The sequence below is a fragment of the Equus quagga genome, chromosome 14 (assembly GCF_021613505.1).
Source record: "Equus quagga isolate Etosha38 chromosome 14, UCLA_HA_Equagga_1.0, whole genome shotgun sequence".
NCBI classification, from domain to species: Eukaryota; Metazoa; Chordata; class Mammalia; order Perissodactyla; family Equidae; genus Equus; species Equus quagga.
In genome coordinates, this window is record NC_060280.1 from 17,285,958 (window position 1) to 17,304,518 (window position 18,561).

The following is an 18,561-nucleotide window of genomic DNA, read 5'->3' on the forward strand; positions in this document are numbered from 1 at the left end:
TCCAGCCTGCCCTCCTCTCCAGCCTGCCCTCCTCTCCAGCCTGCCCTTCTCTCCAGCCTGCCCTCTCATACTTCCCCCAACGCCGCTACTCAAGATTTATTGAGCCACCTGCAGTTCCCTGATACCCCTAACTTTTCCATGCCTCCCTCCCCATGCCTTTGCTTATGCTGGTCCCTCCATCTAGAATGCCCATGCAGACTCTGTTCATTTGGTGAAATCCCAGTTGGCTTTAGAGCTGAAACATCAAAGGCAGCAGAGTATCACGGGTCCCAGTTTGGACTCTGGAGTCAGGCAGACGTGTTACAAACCTAACCTACCACATACAGGTGTGTGAGCCTGGACGAGTTACCCAATCTCTTTGAACCTCAGTTTCTTCATCCATAAAAAGGGGATAATAACAGCCCTGATCCCATTGGGTTACATGAGGATGAAACTCAATGACGCCTGGCTAGGCGGGATTCTTAGCAGCACCATTCTGCTTTGAAGGCCCGCCGTGGCCATCCCTCATGCCCTTTTCCCACACTGTATTCTGTGGCGGTTCCAGCGATGGTTTCATACAAACTACTGCATTGATCCACTTGTGGGTCTGCCTGCCTCACCAGAGAAGGAACTCTCCGATGCCAGAGGTTACGCGTCCCCGGGGCTGGCACCTGTGCTTCTGGTGAGGGCAGATGCTCAATAACTATGCTTGTCAGTAAAATCCAACCAAGAGCAGCTGCAGAATTCGGGCGACGTGGTGACTTGAATTGTGACCGCCCTTTGTCTGTAACCACCACCAGAATTGCCGCAGAAGCCTCCTGATTGGTCCCCCTTCCCATCTCACCGACCCTCCCACCACCCTGTTCATAAAGCTCTCAGGGCTCCCCATACTCCACGTCTAAGTCCAAACTCCCTTGCTGGGCTCATCAGTCCCTCCTGGGCAGCCCCCCTTTCCCCATCAGGCTCAATTCCCAAAGACATTAGGGCTCTCCTGGGGCTGCCTCAGACAGGCTGGCCCCTCCAGTGCTCCATATCCCATCTCTGCCTTCCTCCTCCCACTCCTGCTCTAACCTTACCTATTCAAAGGCAGGTGCCATAGTTCCACCTGATGACCTACTATGCGCTGTCTCCCATATGAATGTCAGAGTCTATTCAGGGAATCAAATTCAAACTAACAGCCTTTGGTAAGATCTGCATAAAGGTGGGTACCAAGATGTGTAGGTACAGAGGCGGGAGATGGAGTGACTGACAGACCGGAGAGAAGCTCACAGAAGAAGTGGCACCAGACCTGGTTATGAAGGGATGCGCTAGAGTTTGCAGGCACAAGGTTAGCTTCCCTGACCCTTACTGACCTTTCTTCCCTGTGCATTCTTCTAACTCCTGGAGTTGATGCCAGAGGTCACCGAATATAGCTCTACAGCACATTCACCGGAAGTATTCCTGGAAACAGGTAGTTTCCTGTGCCCACCCTCAAACAGAATCTCTGCAGCCTGAGGTCCACAGGGATAATCCACAGCTCCTCAAGGAAATCTGCGGCCCAGCCAGGTCTGGGAAGCACTAACCACATTCAATTCTCTTCACTTCATTTCCTGAGAACCTGCACTGTGCCTTGTGAAGTACTGTGGGCACCGGGTCAGCTAGCGCTGTCTCCCCAGCTTCTGAGAAATCACTGTCCAGTGGGGAGACACAGTCATAACACAGGGGGTCGTACGGGGCATAGACCAGACTAGCTGACACGTCACTGAGCCTTGAACCCAACACGTTCTTTACGTATCAACTGTCTGGACAACTAACACATGAACTTCTTAAGGAAAAGCCCAGTGTCTCTTGTTTCTTTTCTATTTCCTGGACTACTGAGCTTAGTTTTAACTTGCAGTTGGCATTCAATCAATACTGAAGATTCAAATAATTCAACTTTTTGTATTATGTCCCTTTTGACTAATTCGCCCACTAACAAGTTGTCTACTGACATTCATTTTTGTAATTTCAGTGCCAGTGTGGTGTCTGCTCCTAGCACTAGTTAGTACGTTTGTTGAACGAATAAACATTCACCAGTAAAAGTCTGTTTCAAGAGGAATGGAACAGCTTACATTGTACCACCTTTAGAGTTCACTTAAAAGTCTTCCAAAATGTTTCATTTGAATGATAGACCTTTAATTTCAGGATTAATTTCCTAATATGCAATTATATAGGCTTTGTTGTTTTTATTGTGATTCATGTTATTAGCAATGTAATAACCCCTCCCCGGATCTCAGCAGTCAGCTGGCCTCTGTGCGGGTGTGGTCGGGGCAGGGGAAGGGGAGATGCTCGCCATTCCTTCCATGAAGCCATCCACGCAGCCAGCAGTCCAGCTGCCACACCCCTCACCCCAGTCCCCGCAGAAGGGCCTGGACACGGCATTCAGTTTTTATGAGCAGGTGTGTGCACCTGCACGGGCAGGTGAGCCGTGCCTGAGTCAGAGAAGCCCAATGGGCTGTTCAAAGGCTACCTACCGACACGGCAACATACTGGGGCAGCTGGGATCTATGATTCAAACGTCAAATCCTCCATGCAGCAGAGAAGCAGCACGACCAAACAAGAACCCTCCCGCAGGAGGTTCCTGAGAGAGGCGACCCAGCATGGGACATTCAGCCAAGTGGGGGTGGGCGGGCAAGCAGGGGAGCTGGCAGCCCGGCCTCTGCTTTTGCTGGGCCAGCACCCCAGCCGTTTGCTGTTGTTGTTTGTCTGTATGTTTGCTTTAAGCCTCCAAAACAGGACTCGTGGTCTTGAAGAGGAGAATTTCTGGATGTGGATCAAAGACCAGGGGCCCCCCCTGCAGGCCTGAGCCTAGGAGACGGGAGATGTGTAACTCCCTTTGTGCCAAGGACAGAGGGCTCTTTTCTGGATGGCATGCTGGGTCCTGGGGAGCAGGTAGACCACTCAGCCTGAGACCTGCTCACTGCCTTTCTGCTCCTGCTGGAAAATGGGAAGATTTACGTGCTAGTTATTTATTTGTTCATAATTCATCCGACAGATATCTATCACAATGTGTCAGGTCATGTGCTAAATGCACACGGCTTGACAGCTCTCAGATACAACCTCAGCGGAGCGAGCAGGCCAGAAGCTGGAGGGGTGAGATGGCTCTGGGAGAATCGTCCTCACCTCACCAGGCCCCGCCCGTCCAAGGGGACCTCCGCATCCATGTGAAATACTGTCCTCAGGAGGCAGTTCAGCCGTCAGAGCAGAAGTGAGAGAGAAGGACAGTTTGGGCCACTTCCTTACTGTGCAGAGGAACTGAAGTCTCCTGGGAACTGTTTTCCCTAAAGATCTACAGAACCAATTAAGGTTCCAGGCAGTCAATACAGAAAAGCCTCTCTGATAAGACACAGGAGAACGTGGCTTGACAGGTTGTACTTCGCCCTCTGGGACTAGGCACACAAGCACTGGGGTTTGGAAGTCCTGTGACATTTGCCCACTGGGGACGGCCCTGGCCCTCAGGGCAGTGTGGACGTGTGAGGGAGGACAAGAGGTCTGAGGAGAAGGATGCTCGCCTCTCCAGGTGACACTCAAAGGCCAGGTTCCTGGGAGCTCTGAGATACTGGGACAATGCTCCAGGACCACTGACTGCCTTGAGCATGCCCCGATTCAATGGGTCAAAATGCCCCTCACTGACCCAAACACCAAGAGACAGCAGCCCCAGGGGAGAGGATGCAGAAGGTGTGACCAAGCTGGTGAATCTTCTGCGGAGGTTAGAGAGGCAGTGTTCTACCATCCCAATGGAGTAAATTTGTGTTGGCTGAAGATGCTGGACCCCTCTCTTGGTGTTTGGGCTTATGTTCTGAAAACACATTCACCGAAATAAGCAGTAACTGTCCCAGAAAGGAGGTTCTCTTTCTTCATGAAGAAACAAAACCCAGGGGCTACAAAAGGTGGACTGTGACACGAAACCAAGAAGCCCTTGACTCCAAATCACCTTCCAGGTTTTGCTCCCCTCCTCTCCACAGAGGACAAGCCAGGCTCAAAGCTCAGCTTCCACAGCAGATTTCCCGGGGCAGACCTCAGGAAGGCGTTCATGAAAGAGGAGAGGCTCCCTCTCTCCCTCGTTACTCTTCCCACTCTAAAGAGTTGATATTTTAAAGATTCTGGTTCACCCTCAGGGCAAATAATCTGCTTCCTGGATACTATAGCCTTGCAAACATCATCCTTAAAAACAACGATAGCTTTCCATTGGTCTTTACGTCAAGGAGCCTTCTCACTCCCACCCCCAGCTGCTCCAGAATCATTCTGTGGCCCCGTCTGGAATGCAGAGCTGTCCCTGGAGAGGCGGTCTGCACATGAACTCACAAGGGCGTCTGCTATCAGCTTATTTGGCAAGAGGAATCTGAGAGATTTTAAATATGAACTGTCAGCGCGGCCCAGCCCTCCCCGATGCCTTCACCCCATCAGTAAACACCTCCACTGGTGCATGAGACAGAAACTGTCTGAAAATGAGCCCTGTCACATTTCTACAGAGAAAGGTTCTCCAGACGCCTGGAGAATTCATACCTGCAGAATCGTTGCTGGTCCCTCCTGATATTTCTTTCAACCACTCTCTCATAATTAGCAAGTGTTTTACAAAGCCTTTGACAGTCAGGCTCCAAACCCCCTCCTCTCCCAGCTTATCTCTCAACCGAATGTTCCACTCCTCTACTCTCCGTTGAGGAGAAAACACGCACAGAACTCCTCCTCACTTCCAAATACAAATCGACCCTTTCATACCACCACCCCTTGCACTTGGAAAACCCTCTGCTTCCTTCTCTGCCTGGCAATCTCCTATTCATCCTTCAACACCCAAGTCCCACAGCACCTACTTGGTGCAGGGTTCTCTTCTCAGCGCTTCCAGAGCACTTAGTGTGTCTCTCTATGACAATGCTTAGAACAGTGGCTGTGACTCTACACGTCTGTCCTGCCACCAGCCCAGGCCATGAGCTCCTGGGAATAAAGGGACTAGGTCTTATTCACCTTTGCATCCCCACAAACAAGCCCAGGGCCTGGCAGTCAGAAGCCCCATCATAAATGCTCCATGCCCCAATCAATGCCTGGCCCAGTTAGCCCCATCGTCCCTTCACTACTGTGCAAAAACGGGTCGTGCGAAATGTGACGTGAGTAAAGGCTTTGGAGTCACATCCCGTGCCTGAGCCCTGGCCCTTGTAGGACATGAGCAAGTTATTGAACCCATATCTGCCTCAATTTTCTTCTCAACATGACAAATAGCAATGCTCACCTCTCAGAGGGCTGCTGTGAAGGACAGACAAGGTAAAATATCTAATGCCAGTGCCTGCCCAATGGAAACAGCTCAAGATGCATTTCCTTGAGCTCAGTGGGAAATGCTGAGCCAAAGGAAGTCCTAGAGAAACAAGTGAATGGCTTCTGTTCTGGTTCCCGGGCCATCAATATAGTGATGGTGTGGCCGGCCTTTAACCCAAAGCACCCTCTCTCAGAGCAAGGGAAGTACAGGCTGTCCTCAGTCCACGCCCTGCGTTTGAGAGTCTCAGAACGAGGCCTGCTCAGCAACAAAGGTGATGTTTATCTGAATGACAAACCCACAAGAGGCCACTACTGCTGAGGCTAGGCCACCGTATCCTTCATTTCCTGTCTTGAATTAATCTTTCACCCCAAGACATACCATAAAACGGAATAATGCTGACTCAACAGCGTTAAGTCATTAAAAACGAGCCAAACAGCCCACACATGAGAAGAAGCCTTGACCTCTCCCAACGTTGCACCCAAGTTTTATTAGGCCTCCATAAACAAAGAGGTGGGAGCAGTGGGGGCCCGCTAACACCTTAGACAATCAAGCTCAGGGCCAAAGAGAGGAGTGGAAAGTGCGGTGGCTGAACCCAAGCAAGGATGCAACATGGCACTGGGGAAAGAGCCACTTCATCTGCTGTTGATGATTCCCAAGGTTGGAACCAGGAGACTAGGCTTCCATCTCAGTCCTACCACTAGCTTGCTTTACGGGTCTGCTTAAGTCATGTCTCTGGGGCTCAGTTTCTTTGCCCATAAAATAGGAGAATTGGATTCGATGATCTGTAAGTTCTTTCCAGCTTTAACACTTTAAGACCCTAAGTCCTCGAGACAGAGCCGCCTGCCTCAACCTTCCCCCATTCTGTGTTAGTGTCTGTCTGCAGCATCTCTTACTCACACTGAGCAGACTTTTACCAACGCTTTATTGCTCAAGAGTGTCTGGCCACCCCTGACCACAGAGCCTGGCCAGGGAAGAGGAGGATAAACTTGGGGCCATATTCTTAAGAACATATATGGTACCCTCTGGTCAACAAGAGTCCAGGTACCTTGAGGCATCAAGAACTTGGTTATCCCAACAACCCCCAATTATCTCCGTTGGCTTTTTTCCACCCCAGGATTTTTCCCACTCCCCTCCTACACCAACCTGCACCCCGGAAGTCCCCAGCACTCTCAAATGTTAGATTTTTCCCCATGCTGCTGGGCAGGACACCAGGACAATCACAGGTGGTATTTATCTGCATGCTGGCATATCTCAGGATGGGGCAGGGGAGAGGTGGCAATGCTCCAGAGGCCAGGAGAAAAGTGCCTACCAAAGCAAGCTCTAGCCACGTGAAGAGGAGAGGACCTGGAGGAGACACGGTGCCAATCACGAGGGCAGACAGAGTGGGCACTGAGAACCACAGATGTCTCGGAGGCTCCTTTAAGGTGCCACCCAACCTTCTGTGCCTGCTGTATTTCCTTAATAAGAAATCTGAGGGCAGGTGATGCTCTGTGACTGGCTCAAGGCCAGGCAGCTAAGCTGTGAACAACCAACACCAGAACTGTGGGTCTTTTGGTCTCAGCCTTCTCTTTTTCCCACTCTACTCCATTGACCTCAGGATCTAATGAGGTGACTCTAAGGAGGCCAGCTGGATCCCCTGCAGACTCTAGGAAACATGACCCAAGAGTCACTTAGGCAAAGAGCAGACCCAGCAGATCTTCTGATAACTGCCTCCAGCACCCCATGCATTCCTTCCCGACCTGATGTGGTCTGTTTGTTCTTTCTCCAGCCCTCGACACAAAACCTTGGGGAGTTCAGAGGTCAGTGAGAAGGGAGAAGTGGGCCTTCCTGGCCCTACAGAACCCTAAATGCCCAAGATAACCCACAACCACCCCTCTTCTTTGGTCTAGGGGAGCATGATGGTGAGAAGTGGCCGAAGGAGATGGAATTAACCGGGGAAGTCTGACCTGATTAGGCCCCGAGAATAGACCACGGGCAATTACATGGGTCATCTGAAAGTTTATGACAACAAACAAGAGGATCTGCGTCTGCCAGGGGCCTGTCAAAGATCAGTGTCAAACAGATCACCTCAGCGTCAGGAGGAGGAAGCTGAGCAAAAGATTCAAGGAATTAATTATTCAGTGTGCATGACCCAGTTCCCGGAGGTGAGGCTGGGCAAGAAGAGAACTTACAGTTCCTTATCATGGCAAGAAATTCAATACTTCACAGCGTAGTGTTTCCTTTGTGCCAAAGATCTATTTATGGTTAAGAACACCCTCCCCCTAAAAAAAGGGAAAAATAGAGCCAAAGTTCACTCATTCAACAAATATTTATTGAGCTCCTCTTATGTCCCAGCCCTCCAGGGATTTACATAGGGTCGGAGCTCAGTAGACTAGAAACAGCATGGAATTTATAAACAGGAGGCTGGAGCTGTGTCCCCACTGAGCCCTCAGGCTGCTACGTTACCCTGGGCAGGTTACAGCCTGTCTAAGTCAGATTCCTCATCTGTAAAATGGGAGTAAATCCACCTGCCTTATTACGAAGATGAAATGATCTTCATAAAATGTAAAGTGCAACATAAACCCAAGGTGTAAACAATAATGATACAATACTCACGCTTTCCCTGCCCTAGAGAAGCTTATAACCTGGTCATGTTTTGGAAAAGAATCCAAGGTACCTATTTGGCAAATATCGCATTCTCTGTAATTTGGGCAAAGTGTATGTTTCAACCTGCCAGTGGAGAAGGAGCCTGAAGTCAGCCCCAGTCCTCAGACCGTATGCCCAGGAAGCAAAGAGCTAGAGTCAAAATGAAAAGAGTAGCCAGGAGTTACCTGGCTCTCTACCAAACCTGGACTGAATGAAAGACCCGGGAGACCCCTAAGACCGAGAAGCGGAGAAAAGACCAGCTGGAAGTGTGGTCTATCAGAAAAATTCATTTGAGCACAATAGGAATGAGCCAGCCAGAAATGCACATGCTTCCCTCTCCATATGCATTTCAGACAGTGATGAAACTCACTGTCCATTGCCCAACCCTCCTCTGTGGACACACTCTGCATTCTGTGTTTCTCCGGGAAAGGGGAGGGAGTCACGCCACAGCAGACTGGCTATCCAGGACCTCTTTGCCCAGATACTAAGAATCACAGCTACTGGAACAGCTTTCTCCGTGGTCCAGTCAACCCCTTCTCATCCTGCTGTTCAGGATCTCAACATGGACTCCTCACCCACCGTGGATCCTCAGTGCCCACCAGGCCAGCCTCGAAACGCCCAGACATGGCCGCTTGCTGCCCTTCCACTGGGGGCTCCACCCTGCTCCAGCTTTGGATTGGGCCCTGATGCTCCCTCCCCTCCTCTCTCCCTCTCCCTCATCCAGGCCCTCATCCGTCCCACACCTCAGGGAAGCTCTATGTTCCCTTTAACTCAGGCCATTCTGTAAGTTCTTCATCCTCCTGCAAATGCAGAATGATGGTCCCAAACTGTTCTCTGCTTGCTGTATACAGAAGGGAGGCAGAGGAGGAGGGAGGGGGAGTGGAAAGTGCTAGACTGGGAGTCCAGGGCCTGTGATCCAGTTCTCCATGTGGCTCTACTTAGTTATGTAACCTTGAGAAAGCATCTTCAGGCCAGGCCTCAGTTTCCCTACATGGTAATGAAGGGTTGGTGCTAAATAATCTCTCGGTTTTCTCTAATTACAAAATTTGGTGTTACAGAAACCAGACCAGCCTGGCCACAGGACGCGTGCATTCCGGTCCTTATTAGCTACAGCCTGGGGCGAGTTAGCTCACTGCTCAGAACTCAGTCTCCAAGTCTGCAAGCTAAGTGAGGATGAAATGACTCTCCTCCCAGAGAGCCAGGCTCCCAGGAGACACTGTGATGGAGCTCGGGGAGCCAAAAAGCCCTGAAGAAACCTCAGGGTTGGAACTCCTTCAGTGAACAAACAGCTGGGGACCCCCTGCCATGTGCCCGGTTCTGTGCCTCCAGGATGGCTCAGACAGGAAGGTTGGAGGACGGGCCCCTGCCCTCAAGGCTCCCCCAGCTGGTGGGTGAGATGGACAAGTGAACAAGCTTTAGCTCAGCTGATGACGTGTCTGAGGTCTGAACTAAGCGCTATTGAGGGTGGAGGAGGTAGAGGCACCGACGCTGCTGGGCAAGTGAGGGAAGCTTCTCAGAGGGCACAGCTGTCCCGCAAGCAGAGATCTGTTCCTGGAGTTGTGGGACTGCAGCCAGGGCAGAGGAGAGGCGGGAAACGAGGCTGGAGAGTGAGGCTGAGGTCTGACTGAGGGGCCTGACTGGAAGCAGGACAGCTGAGCTGCTGGTCTGACTCGGGGGAAGATGGGGCAGAGATGCCACCCAGGCAAAGACCACCGAGTCACACAGGTCTTCAACGTCCCCGGCAAATCTCAGTCTTAAGGCTCCCTCCCTCCTCTGACAGCACGGGAGGGCTGTGCAAACTTGGAAGTTGCAGGCAAAGACGGAGGGCTCTCACCAGCCATTGCTTCTCCAAATAGGGACATGTTCACGGGTCTTAAAGAAAGAGGGCATGCTCCCCTACACTTTCCAAAGCCTGAAGCCAGCCCCCCAAGAGCGATTCGATGCCATCAAAGAGATCCGCCACTGTAACTTACTTGATTCTCAGGCATTGCAATGACTAATGTCATCTCCTTCCAGGACGAGCCATGCACAGGTTGCCGTGTTCCTTTAAAAACAAGAGCCCAACAAGGAATGTCAGTTACGTTATCTTACATTACAGCCTCCTATCTTCTCCCACAAGAGGCCCCACAAGCTGTCTACTCTGCCCCTAGGAACACTTCACCCAGCAAGAGGAAATGGACAGAGGATTTCTCTCCATGCTCCAAGTTTTGCATGTGAAGAAAGGAATAGTGAGATGGTGAAACCAATTCTATTGTCTGCCACCGTCTGGGACCCTAATGGCTTACCACATCTCTACACAAAGGCCTAGAGAAAGCAAGATGGATCTGGAAAACAATGTTTTACTAGCTGCTTTAGTAAAAATAGAAAATGCCAGAATTTCTAAAGCTTAAGACACGATGAAAGTAAATCAAGCTGGTGTAAAAACTTGCTATTAATGTGAAATTTGTCATATTTCCTAAGATGGAAATGTCCAAAATGCTAAATAAACTAGGAAGTTATAAAAGTGGACCATCTGATCATGGCTGAATTTCCTAAACAAATTATTATTTTGGCTTCCAATGACCGCCCAAATGATTTGGTTACATCCTACTGCTTCTGCAGAACATGACCCTACACCTGTTTGAAAAATGGAGCCTGAGACATTTCTAAGGATTTACTTTCACAGTTTCCAATTTTAAGAGGTAGCCTCCAGAGGACAAAAACTAGGGCCGGCCCAGTGGCGCAGTGGTTAAGTGCACATGTTCCGCTTTGGCAGCTTGGGGTTCCCCGGTTCGGATCCCAGGTGCAGACCTATGCACCACTTATCAAGCCATGTTGTGGCAGGCGTCCCACATATAAAGTAGAGGAAGATGGGCACAGATGTTAGCTCAGGGCCAGTCTTCCTCAGCAAAAAGAAAAAAGAGGATAAAAACTAGCACAGATGTGAAATTGAGATCTATGAGACAATACCCATACAGCACGGATGTCCACACCCTTGCTCAGCACACCTGCTCACACAAACACACGCATATTCTCTCTGGTACACAAAGACTTGCATTTAGAGCCCGGGAGTCGGGACTCACTGTTCAGAATTCTCAGACTGTTGACGGGAGAGAAGCAAGTATTTACTGAACACTGGCCGTGCAGGGAACAAGCCACGTTAGAGACGAGACTTGCTTTGTCTCAGTGGCTTCTCACAGACTGGAACAGAGGCCTGGAGAGCAGAGGACACTTGCCAAGGCCCCACGGCATGGCTGGTTCAAACCCAGGCCTGGCTGACCCGGCACTCACGGTCTCTCCCACCACACAGAGGTGAGAGGGTTACTAGCGTGGCTGTGATGAGCCTGTACACCCCGAAAGTGGCCTGGCAAGCTCCAAGGGCAGCCACCTGGGCAGAAGCCACAATCATCCCGGTCATCATCCTCATTATCAAGCCACACCTCTCCAGCCTGTGGCAGCTGACAAACAGGCTGACCCGCCCTGGCCACATTCCAGCAGCCTCAGCTGTAGGCTCCGTGCTGCTGCCTCGAGCTGAAGTCAGAGAGGCTGGAGGCCTCCACTTATCTGCCCCCTGCCTCTCAAAGGAACCTTCTGGGTGCAGCAGGTGGGGAAGCTGCATATCTTGGTGCAGAATTCCACTGTCGGTGTAACCAGGTTTGAGAACCAGGGGCCTCCCTGTGCTCCTAGATCTCAGGATCAGAAGCCCCTCCCCACCCTGGGACATCGCTGAGACCGACAACAGGGAAACGGGCTCTCTGAGGTTCTGCTTGGGTCACATTCCCAATAGGCCTGGGCACATTGGGATCCAGCCCCTCCAAGGACCAACTCGTACCCTCTGCCTGACCAACAGCCGAACACCCTAACTCCACTAAGCCAGGAGGTCCCCACCAGCCTCCCCACTCGAGGGACCTCAGTTTCCTCGTAAAATGAGGGGCTTGACGTAATTGATGACTTCCTCACCAAGGACCCCTTCTAGCTGCCCCCTCCATGGGCCCCGACTTTTAGAGACACCCACAAAGCTAGTCAGTTATTAAAAGGAGAGAGAGGGATTAACCACGTGCAGGCACTATGACAGGTGGTTAGCATGTGCTATCTCAGATAATCCTCCCAGCAACCCCGTGAGGCAGCCCAGTCATGTTACAGAGGGCGAAACTGAGGCACAGCACAGCCAGGTACCTTAGCACCAACCACAGCAGCCTGGACTCATGGTCCAGCCGGCCTGAGTCTATGCTCATGCTCGCTCCCCAACCCAAGGTTTCCCTTTGTAATCAATCAGAAGGAGAAACAATGTCCCCTCTTGGACAGGCCATCATGCCAGTCCCCAGCAAAGAAGCATGAGGCCTCCAGGCCCCTAGAGGCCTGACTTAAGTGATGCAGGAAAGGTTTCCTTTGAGCTTGAGTGGCCTCATGGATCCCAAGGGACATGAGAGGAACTCAAGGGACCCTCCTCTCTGCTGTTCTCTGACTGAAGGACCCCAAGCACTTGGAACAGGGCCTACCACCCACAAGGCACTCCATCAATATTTGTTGAATGGAAGGATGAAGAAATGCAGAGCTTAGGTGCACTGAAGGCTTATTCAAGACGCCTTGGTGTGAGTTAGCGTAAGACACATCAAGACCAGCTCAGAACCACAAAGCTGGCCCCTAGGGCAGCAGTGTGCGCTAAGCAAAGGTCTCCATACTCCAGCCCCCCGGACAGAGGACGAAGGCTCAGATGCTGACCCAGATCTGCTCCTCGTCCCAAACACCCGATAGATCAAGACAGGTGTCTAAATGTGAAGGCTATCCAGGGGAGCAGTCTCGAGCTCAGGCCTGGAATCAGCCAAACCTGGGTTCCTACCCGAGCTGTGTCACTGTAAATTAGCCAGGTGGCCCTGGGAAAGTCATATTATCCCTGTGAGCCTCAGTTTCTTATCTAAAAATGGGAATAATATTAGCACGTACTCCACAGGGCTGTGTGAAGATGAAATGAGACAATGCTGTAAAAGACGCAGCCCAGTGGGAAGTTCAGAGTAAGTGCTCGAGACGACGTCTGTTGTTATTGTCTGCGTTAGAGTGGGTGGTTAGGAGCACATCTGGAGTCCTCAATCCCAGCTCTCTTACTAGCTAGCTCTGTGACCTTGGGCAAATTGCCTAACATCCCTGCACCTTAGCATCCTGGTATCTAAAATGAGATTGACTGTGAAGATTAAATGAGTTATGTAGGTGAAGAACTTAGAATAATGTCTGGCACAAAGTAAGCACTCAATAAAAGTGAGTTAGTATTATTCTTAGTTATTAATATCACTAGCATCCTACTCCCTTTGTTCTGATAACAGATTGCACCGCATCTCCTACTCCCCAGACAAAAAGGTGGGCATGGGACTCAAGACAGTTCCCCAGAGTATCTTTCCTCCTTGGCCACATTGTTGGATATGAAAGGTGTGCACATGCTCCAATCTGGGCCAAGCGCCAATCTGAAAAACCTGGGGAAGGCCGTCCTCTTGGGACGGGTGAGGGCTGTGTGGGGTCAGCTGGGAGCTGCCTGCAGCCATGAAACACTGAATAGGATGCTGGTCTGGGGATGCTGGGCGTCGCCTGTTCTCTTTCTGGGGCTGGATTCTGCAGCGCCTTCTTTGAACCTCTGAGACTCCCCTAGACCCGCCCAAGGTATCCCATTTTTGCTTAAGCTCATTTAAGCTCGGTTCTGTCACCGGAAACCAATAGTCCTGACTGGCAACAGCATTCAACGGTTGGCTGCTTTATCACCACTCAAGCCCGCCCAGGAAGAAAAGCCAGCTGCACACTCTCAGCGAGACCCAGGCAGCCAGGGAACCGCAAACGTGTGCAGCAAGGTGTCCTACAAACTGCAGGGAGAGGAGGCCGCTGCAAGCTCCTGGACCAGGGCCCTTCCTGGGAGAGGAAGATGCTGGAACCAAAAAGTGAACAGCCCGGTCCTGCAGTGCCTGGCTGGGAACACAGCCTCAGACCTGAGGCCCCCTCGCCATGAGCATTCGGAAAGGGGACGCAGGGAGAGAAGGAGACTGCAGCTGGTTTTCACTGAGTTCACAGTGGTGCAGGAAAGCAGCCAGGCAGCTACTTGAAACAACCCTTCTAGAGAAGGAAGGAGGGTGGGTAACAGAGGAGAAATTACCTCGTCTGAGCCCTTAGATATGTGTCAGACTCTTTCACTGATACAATCGCATCTGACCTTCAGCACAACCGTAGGATGCTCACCAACCCATTTTCCAGTTGAGAAAACTGAGGCTCAAAGAGCTCAATAACTTGCCAAGGTCACACCCCTAGTGCCCGACCCCTCGCCCACCCGCCCGTCACACCACCTCCTCAACACACTCTGACCCCTGAGCTGAGGCCTCCTCCTCACAGGGCCCGTCGGCTGCCACTCACACCAGCCTCAGACCCACCCAGGGCAGACGGCCGTGTGCTGCTGCCCCCTCATCTGCAACTGGCTGTCCACCCCCACCCAGGGACAGCCTCCCAGAGGAAGGGGACAGGCGGCATCTTGGATACCCACAGTGTGTCCCTGGGCAAGTTTCCTTCTCTGGACACTAGCTTTTGTGACCACCGAGAGCTCCGTGTGATGTTAATGAGATGGCATTCTCCACGTCTTTTAACGGGGGTACACCTGTCAGAATCCCATGGGGACCTTCTTGTTTTCTTCTCAGACACCTTTCCCAAGAGAGTCTGACTTCACGGGTACAAGGACACTGCCTGACACGCAGCACTGTGCTAAACAACGTTACCTTTACTTCATCTCATCTTCTCGCCACCGTCTGGGTCAGCACCCAAAGTCGGTCTATTCCTGCACCTCCACGCCTTCTAACACTCCCTCTCAATTCCCTCCAGGAAAAAAGCTCCTCCTTCAGATGTGTTTTAAAGGGTTTTAGAAAAACAGAGACAAAGAAAACCCTGGCCTGGTAGCAAAAAGAACCAAAACACACTGATGGCGAGACGGCTCTGCCCCAGCGTTAGCCGTGGGGTGAGCACACGAACGAGCACACACAGCGTCTTCTTCCACGGTCCCCAGGAGCCCACACCAAGGTCTGCATGGGCTCAAATTCCATAATTGGTGGGGTGAGGACTATCTAGACACAAACATCAGCAGGTACAAAGGGAGACTCAGCCCGAGAAGGAAATGGTAGCTTCCAATGTTGCTGGAGAATTAAACCGGAAACCAAGATCTGACATGATGTGAAAACCATCCTGACCACAAGGGTGTTGAGAAGAGCAGCCCCTGGCAGGGCCAGGGCTGTGCCTGTGGGCGTGGGAAGTTCAGGAAGCCACTCCAGAGGGGCCTCCAGCACACACCCTTCACCACGTCGCACGCCCAGAGCCTGCCGGGCAGCTATCGGCTCCTCTCTGTTTCCCAGCAGCGGGGTTCAGGCAGGGGCTGCCCCAGTCATGGGGGATTAGCCGGGCAGGTCTTTCCCTTACTTCTCTTTTTCTTTTCGTAGCTTTACGCTCTGCTATTGAAAATAAACAAACACCAAGGAACTGGCTGATTTCCCCCGGGGGCGTGATTTGGTTTTGCTCCTCCCCGGCCGGGTGCCACTCAGTGCCATCACTCCCTGGTGCTGGAGTGGTATGCGGTGCACTGGCAGGGATGGGGGCAAGCTGGACCCACCAGAAGTCTGAAAGGGGATGGAATGCTCAAGGGGTCCCACTTCCTGCTCCCTTCAAACCAGCCAGGAAAGATGACTCCGCAAGGCTTTGCTGAGTGTCCTGGCTAGGACCGTGAGGAATACCAAAAAGCAGGGGAAACAGGGGGCTGGGCTTGACTGCCAGCTTCACTGCCTGCACATCTCGAGGCCTGGGGCAAGTCACTCTGGCACTGAGGCCCCTTTGCCCCCTTTTGGGGTTAAGGTCTACCTTATAAGACTAGGGTATGGATTAAATGAGATCACACCCGTCACAGAATAATAAAAGCGACCACACGGTAGCATTTACTAGGAGCTAGGAACCGTGTGCCAAGTGCTTTGTGGGGTTATTTCCAGATCCTTACAACCACCCTGTGGGGTAGGCTCTATATCCTCAAGTTCAAAGGTGGAAACTGAGACTCAGAGAAATCAAAGCGCCCACCCAAAGTCACATAGCTCACAGGAATCAGAGCTGGAACACACGCCCAGGCCGGCCAGGCTCCAAAGTCCTCGCCTCTGCTCTGCTGCCTGCTGCGTGGCAGGTGCTCAAAACACATTACATAACATACAGTGCCAAAGTGGGGGCTGCCGGCCTCCACCCAGGAGGCATACGGAGAAAAGAGGGGGCGCTCTGGCTGGGAGAGTCTAGGAGGCCTTTCCGAAGCAGGCAGGGCTAAATCTCGGTCCTGGAGGGTGAGGATGGAGAAAGGCAGAGGAGAAGGAGGAAGGCCGTGTGGACTGGGCAAGCCAAAACGAAGAGCTGGAGGAGGGATGACCCCGGCAGGCGGCCAGAGAAGGGCAGCAGAGCCTGGCCGGCGGGAGGGAGAGGAAAGGGGAGCTGGCCTGAGTGACGGGTGGGCCGCCCGAGTCATTGTCTTGGGGGCCGTTCCACCTGGGATGGTTCTCACCCACACCCCAGAGACGCTCCCGTGCCTGCTCCATCCGTCACACAACCATCACGGAGGGACTCAAGAACCACGGCAGTAAAGGCCCAGTGAGCCCGCCCTCCTCGCGGCAGGCTCATTACCCAACTCAAGGAGCAGCTGTCTGTGCCAGCTCCCAGCCTGCACTGCAGAGCCAACCGGCCCGGCCCAGATGCCGGCCCGAGCTCTGGGACGCCAGGAGTCTGAGTGCTGCCATGTGCACGGAAGTCTCACCACCGCCACCTTGGCATTCAGTGTTCCCCGGGGGGAGAGGAGGTGAAAATGAGGCCGTAGGACATGAGCTCCTCGGGCAGGGCCTCTATCTCCCTGGACTTCGCATCCTCCCCCGTGCTGGGATGCTGCAGGTGCGTCCTCAATAACCTCTGGTGGAAGATTCCTCCTCTTAAGGAACGACTCTGGGGTTTGGCAAGTCTGGGTTAAAGTCTGACCTGGAGCCCACGGTTCATCCTGCCGTAGCTGGAAGGGTCACCTGCCTGTTTGCCTCCTAGAGAGGAAGTACCCCCCCCCCACCCCAGCAGTCTCTGCAATGCCCCCCCGAGCCCCCCACTCCTGGACACAGTTCTGGGCCCCACACCCGGCGCCTGGCCCTCCTCCTGGGCGAAGGATGGATGCCAGCCTCCTCCACCTCCCACTGCAGGTCCCCCTGGGGCACGGCTGTGCCAGGCACTGCTCCAGATGCTCAGAGCTCCAATGTCTTCCCCACTGTCTCCACTCCTGACCCCCAAGCCCAGGCCTCAGCTGGTTTAAGCAGCTCTGAGCCCGGGCTCAGCTCGAGCCCACTATCGTGTACATTATTTGGAAGGAACAGGATCTGGAGGAGGGAGGGGGGAGAAGCAGAACTGTCTGAAGATCTGCTGGTCACCGGTCTTCCCCAGAACCTCTTCAGGGGATGATGAGGAGGCTCTGGGGGTGGTCAGGCTGAGCCTCCAGCCCAGGCTTCCCGGGATGGGCAGGGGGCGCCTGTTTCGCCACCTTCCACCGGCGAGTCTGGGCAAACGACTTGGCTCTGTGGGGCCTCGGTCTCCTCGCCTATGAAGTGGGGATAATGACCAATGACCACACAGGACGACTGTGAAGACTGACGGAATGTGAATGTGGACGAGCTGAGCAGACTGTAAAGCACCCCGAGAATTATCCGACATTGTGCATAATCCTGGGAGGTGGGTCTTCAGGTCAGAACACGTGGCTGGAAGGGAAAGGAACTAGGAACCCATTGCATTTGGCAAACTTCTTTCAATACCTTCTAGTACAAAGCTCTGGTCTCCGGGGATTTAGAAAACCACTGATGGAGACCGCTTCCCGGCTCTCCAGCACACAGTGAGCTGAAGGGGAGAGCGCCACCTGCATTCATATAATGAGGCAAAACCAGCGGGTGACAGGAGGGACTGTGAAGAAAGGACGACACGTTGTATTCCGGCCTCAGAGGGCAGGGGAGGCCCTTATGATATTATAATAATTATTAGCCTAATAATAGCTCTTTCTGAGCACTGCAATGGGCCAGGCAGTTCTAAGTGTCTCATCTAATTCTCGCAAAAACCCTAGGAGCGGGTTCACAGACCACAAAACTGAGGCACCAAGAAATTCACTCCTATCTCGGCCTTACACAACTGGTATGTGGTGGAGCCAGGATTTGAACCAATCTGGCTCTGCTCCTCCAGCCCACCAGGGACTGAGTCAACCAAGACAGGTCTCAGTCAGACCCTCTATGTGGCTGAAAGGCTCTGATAAGGCCTGCAGGGATGAGTCACTGGCAAAGGGCACAGCCTCCCTGACCCCTAGGCAGCTCTCACTCCCGGCCCAGGGCCCAGGAGCCCCCTTCAAGCTGCCCCTGGTCGCTCCTGGAAGCTGGCCGCGCCTCTGCACTCCCCAGGCTCCGTGTGGGCACCTAATTTCAAGGGAGACTGATGTAAGAACCCATCTGTCAGTAGACATTTACATGACAGATCACTTGGAATAACTGTTCTCATCATAAAAGAAATTTCAATGTCAGAGAGAAAAAAACACTTTAGATCCCTGCTCTGCAACCTACTGGCTGTGTGACCTTGGGCAAATCTGAGCCTCTCTGAGCCTCAGCTTTCTCATCTAAGAGGTTAACAGTGCTTGTCTCAGGCAGTTGTTGCAAAGATGAAAC

At 52.5% G+C, this 18,561-nt stretch overlaps 1 protein-coding gene across 9 annotated transcripts in view; it reads right to left on the bottom strand.

Moving 5' to 3' along the window:
- The window catches only part of MICAL2 (microtubule associated monooxygenase, calponin and LIM domain containing 2), a 220,409-nt gene that overhangs the window by 185,530 nt on the left and 16,318 nt on the right, over positions 1 to 18,561 (bottom strand). For all 9 annotated transcript variants that reach the window (XM_046685201.1, XM_046685200.1, XM_046685202.1 and 6 more), the window contains one exon: positions 9,844 to 9,914. The gene's annotated coding sequence lies outside the window, so the exon portion shown is untranslated. The remainder of the gene's footprint in view (positions 1 to 9,843; positions 9,915 to 18,561) is intronic.